The 14600-nt window shown below is 37.9% G+C and overlaps 1 protein-coding gene across 2 annotated transcripts in view; it reads right to left on the bottom strand.

Annotated features, from left to right (window-relative positions):
* The window catches only part of LOC306642800 (serine/threonine-protein kinase MRCK alpha-like), a 78811-nt gene that overhangs the window by 45816 nt on the left and 18395 nt on the right, over nt 1–14600 (bottom strand). The gene's annotated exons all lie outside the window — the stretch shown is intronic.

The raw sequence follows: 14600 nt of genomic DNA, 5'->3' as shown, positions 1-14600 counted from the left end.
GTCTTAAAAAATAATTTATTACCAACAGAAAAGAGTAAAAGCCTAGAGATATTACCAAAACGTGTAGACTGGGTTGGGACAACACTCTTAGAAACTATAAAGAAGCTGGCTAGATTTAACATAGAGTGGGTTGGAAGAGACTACTGCCTAGATGTACATTAGAGAGTTGGAGAAATTGTTAATGTTTTCAAAGGTAAAAGAATCTTTTTCAACTTGAATAGGAGAGGTCACTACTCAAACCTTTTCATTCTTAGAGATTAATTTAGATAGTAATGTAAATGTTGAAAACCTACACTATGCCCAAATCAAAATAGTTTACTAATAAGCACTATACACGATGCACATCAATTATTAACGGAACCACCTTAAGCCCTGTTCCCATAAGGATCATCTGCTTACTGGGATGGTTAACCTTATCCCTCCCTAGCAAGATCAGAAGCCAGAAAATGAGAATTCAGGGGTAAGAACAAACTGAGCACACTTTTTGACATGTGAAGAAAAAGAAACCTTAGCATATGGAGATCTTTCAGAAAGAATTCCTACAGAACGCTCTTTAGTACAAAATGGAAATTGAATCCAAGAAAGATGCCTATAGGGGACACAAGAACAGTGGCAATATAACTAGCAACTCTGGCTAAGTTCAAATACTGTTGGTAAATAATAATAACTTAAATTAAAATGCCAGATGATGCGAGCATATGGCAGGAGGGAAAATATCAGAGTTCATGATCAAACACAGGTAGAAGAATGCAACAAGAACCTACCCTACACTTCTCCACTGGCCATGGAATCTTTTTGAAGGTAGAAATACTTGTAGAAAAGTGACTCTTCTCTATTAAAATCTGTCATTGAAAACATATGCAGATTTTTTGAGCATATTTGAAAACATGTGACCACATAGAAATCAATGACACAATTTTAAATATTTTTAAATTGTTTTTTGTTGTGCATGGACACAATACCTTTATTTATTTTTATGTGGTGCTGAGGATCAAACCCAGTGCCTCACATGTGCAAGGCAAATACTGTACCACTGAGCTACAACCCCACCCCAATTTCAAATATTTTTAATGCTGAAACAAAAACTCACAGCATTTTCTATCAGTACCACAAGAGGAAAATGATAGATTCTCATGCAACGGAACTTAATATATTCAGAATATGTTGTTTTTTTGAATCTGATCTGTGGAGACTTTATTGGGCTCAGTTAGGATGGTTTTTTATTACATGTAATTATGATGGAATTTGTTGAAATTAAGGCCGTTTCTCAGATATATTTACATGTGATACATGACAGGAGGAGCTTTTAGGAAAATAACACATTTTCTAGAATGGGTTTTCCTATCACTGAATAATAAGAGAAATAAATTGAGCCAAAAGGCTTTGAACATGACAAAAGATAAGACAAACACAAACCAAAATATAAGAAAGGAAGCAATGCAGCAGTGAAAATTGCAAAGGCAATTGAGGTCTCATGACCCCAGGAACCCATCCAGGTGCTAGCTCCAAGGAGTGCTGTGGACCCGGACACATTAGGAAACCGGTGAAGACTGCGTTCATGTATGTTTGAGTACACACACACACACACATACGTTTTAAACCTCAGTCAAAACCTTAGAATTGATCATTCAAAAAGCATACTGAATAATGCTTTGAAATTATAAACGTACGTTCCTCATTCGTTAATTTCATAACATTTTCTTTTTTTAAATTTATTTATGTTGATTCATTGTACACAAATGGGGTACAACTGTCGTTTCTCTGGTTGTACACGGAGTCGCACCATTTGTGTAATCATACATGTACATAGGCTAATGATGTTTGTTTGTCTCATTCTGTTATTTTTCCTTCCCCCAACCTGCTCCCCACCCCTATTTTTCCTCTATACAATCCATCCATCCTTCTTTCTTGCCTCCCTCCCACTCCCCCTTATGTATCATCATCTGCTTGTCAGAGAGATCATTCGGCCTTGGTTTTGGGGGATTGGCTTATCTCACTGATAAAGAAACTGTGGCATATATACACAATGGAATATTACTCCGCCATAAAGAAAATTATGGCATTTGCAGGTGAATGGATGCAGCTGGAGAATATCATAATGTATTTTCAACACCTTGATGCCCACATTTCAAAGCACCATCACCTGTTACAACTTCTAAAACAAAATAAAAATGTATTTAATTTAAAAAAGATCTATCCATTTGAAAGCAGAAAACCTGAAACCCAGGTATACATATTGAGGTTGTGTATTACATCTCTTTAAATCATCACTGGGTGATCACTGGTAAGTTAGTAGAGAAAGACCTGAAGACAGGGCCCACACACCTTCCTGATGGACTCTGCAGGGGCTGGTAATCAATCGACCTGCAGAATAAAGGCAATCTCTCCTTGCTCATGGCAGCACAGCACTCCAAGGCCTTGCCCTTCCAGGGAGACTAAAGGACCTTGGCAGAGGAAGGAGGCCTGGTAGTCTAGCTCCTAGTTCTCAACCGTCCAAAAAAGCTGTGAGTGTCAGGCCAACTGCTGCTCCCAGGCTGGAAGGTTCCTGCCCCAAGATTCCAGGGACAGATCTGTCCTGAGTGGCAGTTAAACTTGAGGAGTCAGATTGCAGCCTGGATGGGTACTGCCTCTGATGACCTGCCCTGTGGGAAGGGAGGGAGTCCTTCCCTGGACCACAGGATGGGGTGGGTTAGGGAAGGGTATTCTGGTGGCAGCACTGTGATAATCATTGATCATGGAGCTTTTGAATCATGAACTTTCAGTGCATGTGTGAGGGTGTGTTGGATATCATAGACTAGTGTGTATCTTAAGCAGGAATCATTATACTTTTTTGTGTTATTTTGTTGAGATATTTCCTTTTGGTGATCTTTGATTTTTTTTTTTTATGTAACTTCAGACTTGCAGACAAACATAAAAATAATACAAGGAGCTCTTATATTTTGCCGTATTTACTTTCTCTCTCCACATATGTAATATGTACATTTTTCTGAACAATGTCCATATATAACATGTACTTGTCATATGTACGTTTTTCTGAATAATTTGAAAATAAGTTGCAGACACTATGCCCTATCAGCCCTTAAAAATTTGAGAACAAAGACATCTCCACAGTAAAAACCTGGAAAGCAGCTGACTCAACACTGCTTGCTAAATCATGGTCTATATTTAAATGTTGCCAATTGTCCCAGTGATGTCCTTCATAAGATCCCCCCTTTGTTTCAGGACCTAATTCGGTGTCACTTATTGTATTTAGGTAATGCATCTTTGAAGATGTTCTTCAGTCTGCTTTGTCTTTTATGTCCTTGAACATTTGAAGAATATAAGCAAAATATTTTCTGAGTTTGTTTTGATTTTTCCATGGTTAGGTTCACATGAATCAGTTTGGAGAAGAATGCCATAACCCAATGCCCTGGCACATAGCCTGACACCTGGTGCGCCAGGGCACACGGTCTCAACCTGTCCCACTGTTGATATTGGTTTGGGCTGTTTGGTTAGGGAGAGTCTGAGACTACTTAGACATCCTCTCTTTCATCCACATACTTACTTGAATTGTGTTACCATGATTGTTATGACCCCAAAAAGCTCATGTGTGAGAAAAAGCAGGAATGTTCAAAGGTGAAATGATTAAATTATGAGAGCTGTAACCTAATCAGTGGATTCAACCATCACTGGGGGTGTGCCTTTGGTGTTGATGTTTTGTCCCTGGTGCCTCAATATCTCCCTCTCCCTCTCCTGCCTCTTCCTGGCTGCCATGAGGTGAGCAGCCTCATGAGCTGAACAGCCTCCGCTGTGCCCTTCGGCCATGACGTTCCACTTCATTCAGGTCCAGAGCAATGAAGTCCGTCAATCACAGACTGAACCTCTGAAATCAGGAGCACGATAAATTTTGTTCTTATCAGGTATTTTAGTTACAGCAACACAAAGCTGACTAACACAATGATGCTTTCACACCATCATTTCTTCTACATTTATTAATTCACATGCTCTAGAAGTACTGGTTTTTTTCTTTTCTTTCAGTTATTACTTATTGATTAATTTATATCAATATGTATGTACAAGCTCTTATTCATTTTAGTCCTGTGACTGTTTGATATTTAATTGTCTCCTTAGTTTGTTCAGGATGCTATATGAAAACACCATAAACCAGGCAGATTAAACCATAGAAATTTATTTCCCACAGTTCTAACGTCTGCAAGTCCAAAATCAAGGTGTTGGCCCAGGAGGTCTCATTCTGAAGCCTCTTCTCTTGGCTTGAGATGGCAGCTCATATTGCTGTGTGCACATATGACTTCTTCCATGTGTGGGAGGGGGAGGGAATGAGAGCAAGCGAGCACTCTGATGTCTCTTCTTGTAAACAGACTAATCCCATGGCAAGGATCCCACCTTGATGACCTCATGTAATCCTAATTACCTCCCTAGACCTTACTTTCCAAAACCCTCTCATTGGGTGACAGGGCTTCAAACTATGAATTCAGTGTGAACACAAGCTTTTAGTACATAACACTGGAACTTTGGGTTGACTCTTCCTCTGTCCTTTTCAAAAGTTCCAGTATTATTTGAGCACTAACTACTTTCTGGCATGAAATATACCAAGTTCATCTTGTTTGTTCTGGCATGAGATGTACGAAGTTCTTGTCTGTTGTCTCAGACCTGGAATCAGGCCTGTTGCAAGAATCCCTGTTTTCTTTATGTGGAGTGATATTTAGAAAACATGCATGGCCTATGTACTTCCAGCATGTCATGGATTCTAGGCCCTCTCAACAGAGAAAAATAGATACACACACACACACACACACACACACACACACACACACTTAAACAGGGTAAACATATACAGGCAACACATTTGTATACAGTATATAGATATGTTTATACATGCCCATGTATACCAAATATACAAACACACCATAATATACACATGCATATACACACATCTCCATGTACACACACAGCCCACATTCAAATACATACATACCACACACACACATACACAACACGCAAGCATCTATGAAATTTGAAATCATGCTTCTTCTCAGGATACTGTGTTAACACATCTAGACAGGATAAATTGCCTAGAAATCCTTTCAAACTCTATCCCTGAGAGAGGAAAGGAAGAGAGACTATGTGGAAGGACCTCACACTGCAGTGCAGAGTCCACTCCCGAGGCTGCTGGGGAGTCTTGTCAGTGAGTCCCATGTCTCAAGAACAGACCAGCCTTAGCATCTCTGCTGCTGAGCTCAGCCATGGGCTGGGAGCAGCCTGTGGGAACCATAGCCTTGGCATAGACACAGTGATCAATGTCAGAATCAATGTCACTGGAGGTTGGAGATGAGAGGTGCATCCTCACAACCACCACAGACAGTGAAACTGGAACATAAAACACACAGAATTGGGGACCAATAAATGGGTTAACCTATAGAATGAATGAAGAAAAAAAGAGGATTAGTGAACAGGAAAATGGGTCAAAACAAAATTTCAACATACAAGTTTAGTGGGGAAGGAAGAGAAAATATAGAAAAGTGTGAAAATAACCACAAAAAGGAATGCTGTGAGAGGTATAACACAAAGGTACTGGAGTTCAAGAGGAGCGAAGAGAGAGAGGATTGGACAAAGGCAGTATCAGAAGATGTATTAGCCAAAAATTATGCAAAAGTCTATATGAATTCAAACCTCAGTTTACCTTGCTAAAACTGCCAATAATGACTGTGAGGGATGGATTTTACTTTCAAAGGAAAAAATAACACTTTACAACACAAATTATACCCGTGAGAAAATAATCAAATGACACCTGACATACTTAATGAAAACAACTGCCAACTTCTAAACCCAGTAAAGATCTTAGTCTGAGGGACTGGGGATTCAGCTCAGTTGGTAGAGAGCCTGCCTCACAAGCACAAAGCCCTGGGTTCAATCCCCAGCACCGGAAAAAAAAAAAAGATCATAATCTGACTATGTGGGCAAACTTTTTCACATGAACCTTGAAAAAATAAATTTCTGCATTGTGTTAGTCAGCTTTCCATTACAATTCCAAACAGCTGAGATAATCAAGTTATGAAGAGAAGAGATTAATCTCAGCTCAGAGTTGTGTAGGTTTCAGTCAGTTGACCTCGTTGCTTCGGGGCCTATGGTGAGGCAGCATGAATGTCCTGCAAGGCGCATGCAGTGGAGCCAAACTGCTCACCTCGTGGCAGCCAAGAGAGGAAAGAGAGGGCTGGGGATATAGCTCAGCTGGTAGAGTGCTTGCTTTGCAAGCCTAAGGCCCTGGGTTCAATCCCCAGCATTGAAAAAAAAAAATTCTTCCTATGACTGAGAGGAAAGAGAGCAGGCAAAGAGGCTGGGTGCGGGGGCACAGACCTGCCACCCCAGCAACTAGGGAGGCTGAGGCAGGAAGATTACAGGTTCAAAGCCAGCCTCTACACCTTAGCAAGACACTCAGCAACTTAGCTAGACCCTATTTCAAAATAAAAAGGATGGGCATGTAGCTAGTGGTAAAGTGCCTCTGGGATCAATTCCCAGTACCAGAGAGAGAGAGGTGGAGGGAGGGGCTGGGTCCCACTATTCCCTTCAAGGGTATCCAGTGACTGAAGACCTCCCATTAGACCCCACCTCTTAGAAGCACCATCTCCCAAGAGTATCATGCTGGCGATCAAGTCTTTAGCACAGGGGCCTTTGGGGGATATTTAAGAGCCAAACTACGGCACACAGACACACACCAAAAGAAGTACCACATGGAATTTTGGAGTCAGAGGGAAATGACTATAGGTGGGAATATGGTACTGTAGGATGTTCATGTATGAATACATGACCAGTGAAAAGCCACATCATGTACAACCACTAGAAAGGGAGCCTAATTAGAGTAAGTTGTACTCCAGGTGTGTATAATATGCCAAAATACACTCTATGTCTAAAAATCATAAAAAATTTTAAAACACTGACCATTTAAACAGCAGTAATAATGAGGGCTTTAAAATATATGTATAAATAAAATAAATGACAATACCACAAGAGGCAAAAAGCAGATAAATAGAGTTAGTGTTCTAAGGTTCTTGCCCTGTCAATCAATTCTAAAATTCATATCTATTATAAACTTGAATGTAAAGTATAAAACATTTAAAAGAAAACTTAAGAAAATATTGTGATTAACTTGACGTAGGTAGTTTCCTCAAAGAGAACATGAAAAGTGCCAACATTTCTTATTAATGATATATTACATATAGTAAGAGGAGGAAGAAATAAACTGCTTTAAGAGATTCCATATACAGGTGATCAACAAATATATGAAAAAATGGTCATCATTTCTAGTAATAAGAGAAATGCAAATCAAAACTACCCTAAGATTTCATCTCACCCCAATTAGAATGGCTATTAGCAAAAATTCAAGTCATAATAGGTGTTGGTGGGGATGTGGGGAAAAAGGTACACTCATACATTGCTGGTGGGGATGCAAATTAGTGCAGCCACTCTGGAAAGCAGTGTGGAGATTCCTTAGAAAACCTAGAATGGAACCACTATTTGACCCAGCTATTCCACTCCTTGGTCTTTACCCAAAGGACTTAAAATCAGCATACTACAGTGTTGCAGCCATATCAATGTTTATAGCAGCTCAATTTCAATAGCTAGATTGTGGAACCAACTTAGATGCCCTTCAATAGATGAATGGATAAAGAAACTGTGGTCTATATACATAATGGAATATTACTCAGCCAGAAAAAAAGAATGATATTATGGCATTTGCAGGTAAATGGATGGAGTTAGAGAAAATCATGCTGAAATAAATAAGCCAATTCCAAAAATCTAAAGGCCGAATGATTTATCTGTAAGTGGATGATGATACATAATGGGGAGTGGGGGCGGGGTTAAGGCAAGAATGGAGGAAGGATGGATTGTGCACAGGGAAATGAGGGGTGGGGAGGGGATGTGGGGAAGGAAAGATAATGGAATGGGACAAACATCATTACCCTATGTACATGTATGATTACACACACAGTGTGATTCTATTTCATGTGCAACCAGAGAAATGAAAGTTGTACCCCATTTGTGTACAATGAATCAAAATATAATAATAAAAAAAATCTAAATTAGCTCTCTAATTGCCTCAAAAAAAAAAAAAGCAAAAAGGCTAGCCTCAAAGGGGAAAAAGATCTTATCAATTCATACATGAATATTTTATGTGTAAAATGATGTTTACATATGTACATGTGTATATATACACACATGTATGTATATGTGTATGTGTATATATAATTTTACATATATGTGTATATATATATATATAATTAGTAAGCGAAAAACAGGCAAAGCATTAGAAAAACCAACTTTAAACTAATCAAATTAAAACCATAATATGATACCAAAACAAAACCACCAAGTACCTGCAATTTAAAAGACAGAATATACCAAGAGTTTGTGAGACTGTGAAGGAACTGGAACTTACACAAATTGCTGGGAAGAGTATAAACTGATAAAAATATTTTGGAAAATTGTTTTGTAGTGTCCTCTAACACTGAACATATGCATAACTTACCATCTAGCAATTCCACCTCTGGAAACTCAATAAAAATGCCTAGATATGTGCACCCAAGTACTCACACACAGTGGCCTGCAGTGCACGGAAGACCATGCTGGAAACATTTCGGTCCAACAGCGCGGCCAGTTTCGGCCCAACTCAGACTGGAAACTTAGATCCCTGAGTTCGGGGCTGAGTCCAGTACATGAATCCAGCAGACAGCAGCCTCAAGATCTAAACTGAGTTAGCAAATTAGGAGAACTTCTGACTTGGTGAACATTTTGCCTGGGGATAATATAGGTCAGAGAAACCGGAGAGGGCCCGCCTTCCTCCCCTCCCTGGAACCTGGCAGTGCGCAGGATCAACAGCAGCAGCTCAAGAAACTGAACGCGAGGAGTGACAGAGGTAGGAGCTAGGGGGCAGTCCTCAGGAGACCAGAAAGGGCAGTATCCATGAGCATAGAGAGACTGGCTCCCCTTCCCAGGAGTGGATCCCTGGGGAGACTCGCAGGTACAGTCCCAGAGGGGTGTCGCACTATCCCTGGGTAACTCCCCATGCGCTAAAACACCTGGGGCAATGCTAGACCTAATCCCTGCCCCTGGGCGCTTCACTTCCAGAAACTCTTCTCATAGAAGCCCGCGGCTTCTGAACCTGGAGAGAATCCGACAGCACCTCCACTGCTCCGCACACCGTCTTGCTGAGAAGCAAAGCTGAGAAAGGGAAAGAGTTTGACACGACAGTGAGCATATACTCTCATATATTCTGTTTTATTTTTGTTGTTGTTGTTGTTTGTTTTAATTGAATGTGTACTGATTGATACATGATGGACATTTATACATTTGCACACATACATATTTATTTTTGCTTTCTTGTTTCTAGCATTTCTGGAAGGTAGTTATTGTTCCTTACCCTGTTTTTTAGGGTTAGAGGGTTTTCATAGGCATATTTCATATTGATTTTCTATTGTCTGTTTCACGACTGTTTCCCTTTGCTTGTTTCTCTCTTTTCTCTTGATAACAGCCAAACTCTACTGTTCTCTTTTCACTCTTCCTTTAATTCTTTTACTTCTATCCCTGCCCCCTGCATAAACCACACACCCTACATAGCCTCTGCATTTGCCTTATTCACCTCTTGAAAATACAAACCCTTCTCTACCATCTAGTCTTCTTTCCTCTTAATGAACTCTTTTACTTCTAACACTAACTGTTTTATAAAATGCCAGAACCCACCACTGATGCTAGAGCAACAAGTAATACAATGGAAGGAAGCCATAGAAAAGACCTATGTTTGATTTAATGCCAGATATATATAATTCATGAGTACTTACTATTTTTACTGACAGAAATTGTTCAGCCTACCATTGCTGTTCATTGTGTCAATTAACTTTATAATGTTAAAATAGGAATTAAGTACTGAATTTAGTGCTACATATTGTATTCATAGTTGGTTGCAATTATTTGGCTTCCCCCTAATCTATAAGGCACAGGAAACTTATAGGAAACCAAAATCACATAGAATAAAAACTGCTGCTTCAGATTAATTCAGATAGATGAGTGGACACACAAACATGAAAAAACAAGGGAAAAAATCCCAAACAAACCAGAATGACTCACTAGCAGACCTCACCAACACCATAGTGGAAGAAATGTCAGAGAAGGAATTTAGAAAGTCTATAGTTAAACTGATCTACAGATAAAAGATGATGTAAGGGGTAGAATCAGAGACAAGATACAAGAAGTGAAAGATCACTTTAATAAGAAATAGAAATTCTGAAGAAAACTGGAAATTCTCAAAATGAAGGAATCAATAGACCAAATTAAAAATTCAGTGGAAAGTATCACCAATAGAGTAGAAGATAGATTTTCAGGCAACAAAGACAATGAAAATAAAGTTTATCATGGGGAAAAGATGTTAAGAGACCATGAATAGACTTTTCAAGAAATTTGGGATATCATTAAAAGGCCAGACCTCAGATTCATAGGGATAGAAGGCTTGGAGATACAAACCAAAGGAATGCACAATCTTTTCAATGAAATAATAACAAAATTTCCCAAATCTTCAGAATGAAATGGAAAATCAATTCAGGAAGCATACAGGACTCCAAATACACAAAATTACAACAGACCCACTCCTAAGCACATTATTATGAAAATTCCTAACATACAGAATAAGGATAGAATTTTTTAATTGGCTAGAGAAAAGCAACTGGTCACATTTAGAAGTAAACCAATCTGGATCTCAGCTGATTTTTCAACCCAGACCCGAAAATCTAGGAAGTCTTGAAATAAAATTTACCAAGCTCTGAAGGAAAATGGATGCTAACCAAGAATACTATACCCAGCAAAATTAAGCTTCAGATTTGAAGATGAGGTAAAAACCTTTCATGATAAAGAATTCACAGCTAGATAGCCAGCACTACAAAACACTCAATAAAATATTTCACCAAGAAAAAATGGAGGACTGGGGTTGTGGCTAAACCTGGCATATGTGATGCCCTGGGTTCCATCCTCAGCACTGCATATAAATAAATAAAATAAAGGTGCATTGATAACCAAAAAATATTTTTTTAAAAAACTTAAAAGAAAAAAATGGAGACTACAAATCAAAACCAGAGAGGATGAAACTATGCTAGAAGAATAGTATCTCGAACTTAAAAACTAGAAACAACTCAAAATTGCAGGAAATAAAAATCATCTCTCTATAATAACACTGAACATTAATGTACTCAACTCATCAATCAAAAGACACAGGCTGGCAGATTGGATTAAAAAACAAGACCCCAAAATATGCTGTCTCCAAGAGACTCACCTCATAGGCAAAGATATTCACAGATGGAAGGCGAAAGGATGGGAAAACATATCATTCACATGGATCTCATAAACAAACAGGGGTTTCTATTCTCATATCAGATAAAGTGGACTTTAAGTCAAGTCAAGGGAGTCATACAAGAGCAAGCAATAACAGTGATAAATATTTATGCCCCAAACAATGGAGCATCTGCATACATCAAACACACCCTTCTCAATATCAAGAATCAAATAGACCACAACACAATAAAACTGATTGACTTTAACACACCTCCCTCATCACCAGACAGATCATCCAAACAGAAACTAAATAAAGAAGCTGCAGAACTAAAAAATATAATTAATGATTTAGATTTATATAGACATATATAGATTATTTCACCCATCAGTGACTGAATACATTTTCTTCTTGACCACACAAGAACATTTTCCAAAACAGACCATATTTTAGGACACAAAGCAACTCTTAGCAAGTATTAAAAAAAGAGATGATAACCTGCATTATATTAGATCATAATGAAATGAAATTAGAAATCAATAATAAGATGAAAATAGAAATTAACACCTGGAGACTCAATATTTCAATATATTGAATGATGAACAGACAGCAGAGGAAGTCAGAAATGGGATTAAAAATACTTAGAGGTAAATGAGAATAATGATGCAACATACCAAAATCTCTGGACACTGTGAAGGCAGTTCTAAGAGGAAAGTTCATAGCATTGAGCTCATACATTAACAAAATATAAAGATGCCAAAAAATAATCTAACATTACATCTTAAGACCCTAGAAAAAGAACAAAACAACACCCAATCAGCAAAAGACAAGAAATAATTAAAATCCAAGATGAAATCGAGATTTAAAAAAATAATTTTAAAACCCAACAAATCCAAAAGTTGGTACTTTGAAAAAATAAATAAAATCGATAAACCCTTAGTCAGGCTAAACAAGAGAAAGAGAGAAAAAAATGCAAATTACTAAAATTCATGATGAAAATGGAAATAACACTACAGACACTACTGCAATGCAGAGAATCATCAAAAACTACTTTGAAAATCTATACTCCAATAAATTAGAAAATCTTGAAGACATCAACAAATTCCTAGAGACATATGACCTAGCCAAATTGAACCAGGAAGATAAGAAAATTTAAACAAATCAATTTCAAGTAATGAGGTTGAAGAAGTCATCAAAAGCCTACCAATAAAGAAAAGCCAAGGACCAGAGATAGATTCTAAGTTGAGTCTACCAAATCATTAAAGAAGAAATAATACCAATACTCCTCAAATTATTCCATGAAGTATAGAAGGAGGAAACCCTTTTAAACTCATTCTATGAAGATAGTACCACCCTGATACCAACCAGACAAAGACACATCAAGGAAAGAAAACTTCAGACCAATGTCCTTGATGAACATAGATGCAAAATTTCTTAATAAAATACCAGCAAATTGCATACAAAGACACATTAAAAAGATAATGCACCATGATCAAGTGGAGTTCCTTCTAGGGATGCAAGTTCGGTTCAACAAAATGGAAATCAATAAATGTAATTCATCACAAAAATAGACTTAAAGACAAGAATCACATGATTATCTCAATAGATGCAGAAAAGGCATTTGAGAAAACACAGCATCCATGCATGTTTAAAACCCTAGAAAAAATAGTAATAAAAGGATTATACCTCTACACTGTAAAAGCTATAAGTGACAAACCCAATGACAACATCATTCTCAATGGAGAAAACTGAAAGCATTCTCTCTAAAAACTGTAACAGGACAGGGATGCCCTCTTTTACCACTTCTCTTCAACATTGTCCTCGAATCTCTAGCCAGAGCAATTAGATAAAGAATTAAATAAAATGAATGTGATTAGAAAAAGAAGAGCTCAAATTGCCCCATTTGCCAACAACATATTCTTATATTTAGAAGACCCAAAAAACTCCACCAGAAAACTTCTAGAACTCAAAAATGAATTCAGCAAAGTAGCAGGAAACAAAATTAACACTCATAAATCAATTGGGTTCCTATACTCCAATGATGATCAGATCAATGAGAAATTAGGAAAACCAACCCATTCAACAATAGCCTCAAAAGAAATGAAATACTTGGGAATCAATCTAACAAAAGGGTGAAAGACCTCTACAATGAAAATTACCAAACGCTAAATAAAGAAGTTGAGGAAGACCTTAGAAGATGGAAAGACTGCTCATTTTCTTGGAGAGGCAGATTTAATATTGCCAAAATGGTCATATTACCAAAAGCACTTTACAGATTTAATGCAATTCGCATCAAAATTCCAATGACATTTTTCATGAAAACAGAAAAAACACTCAAGAAATTTATCTGGAAAACAAGAGGCCCAGAATAACCAAAGCAATCCTTAGCCGGAAAAGCAAAGCAGGGGGCATTGCAATACCAAATCTTAAGTTTTACTACAGAGCTATAGTAACAAAAACAACATGGTATTGGCACCAAAACAGGCAAGAAGACCAATGGAACCGAATAGAAGACACACCCCAAAATACAATCACTTCATACAAGACAAAGCCACCAAAACATACATAGGAGAAAAGATAGCCTCTTCAACAAATGGTGCTGGGAAAACTGGAAATCCATATGTAGCAGAATGAAACTGAACCCCTCTCTCTCACCCTGTGCAAAACTCAGCTCAAAGTAGATTAAAAACCTAGATGTTAAAAAAGAAACACTGCACATACTAGGAAGAAAATAAACCCAACCCTACAAAATATTGACTCAGAAACTATTGATGTGGTGAATTATATTTATTGATTTCTATTTTGTTGAATAAGACCACTAAAACACAAGAGGTAAAATCAATAAATGGAATGGCATTGAACTAAAAAGCTTCTTCACAGCAAAGGAAACAATTAAGAGCATGAAGAGAGAACCTACAGAATGGGAGAAAATCTTTGCCACCTGCACCTCAGATAGAGCCTTAATTTCCAGGATATATAAAGAATTCAAAAAATTTATCCACCCTCCCCTGCCAAAAACAAATAACCCAATCAATAAATAGGCAAAGGAACTGAACAGACAACTCATGGAAGGAATGAGTAATCCAAGATGGCGGACTAGAGGGAGGCTGCGTTCTTTGTTGCTCTGTAACTCCGGTTTCAAGCAGAGGATATCTGTTTCTTGGTGAGGCAGTTTTTGCTGCTTATTGATCCCCTGCTGTTTACCCCATTTGTCTGCTGTGATCACCTGCAGTCTGCCAGCATATCCACACATTTTTTGAGTGCTGATTGCTCACTCTCAGGCATCTTC

Source organism: Sciurus vulgaris (assembly GCF_902686455.1).
Source record: "Sciurus vulgaris genome assembly, chromosome: 13".
Lineage (NCBI taxonomy): Eukaryota > Metazoa > Chordata > Mammalia > Rodentia > Sciuridae > Sciurus > Sciurus vulgaris.
The sequence above is the reverse complement of the archived record's forward strand: the minus strand, read 5'-3'. Positions and strand labels throughout refer to the sequence as shown.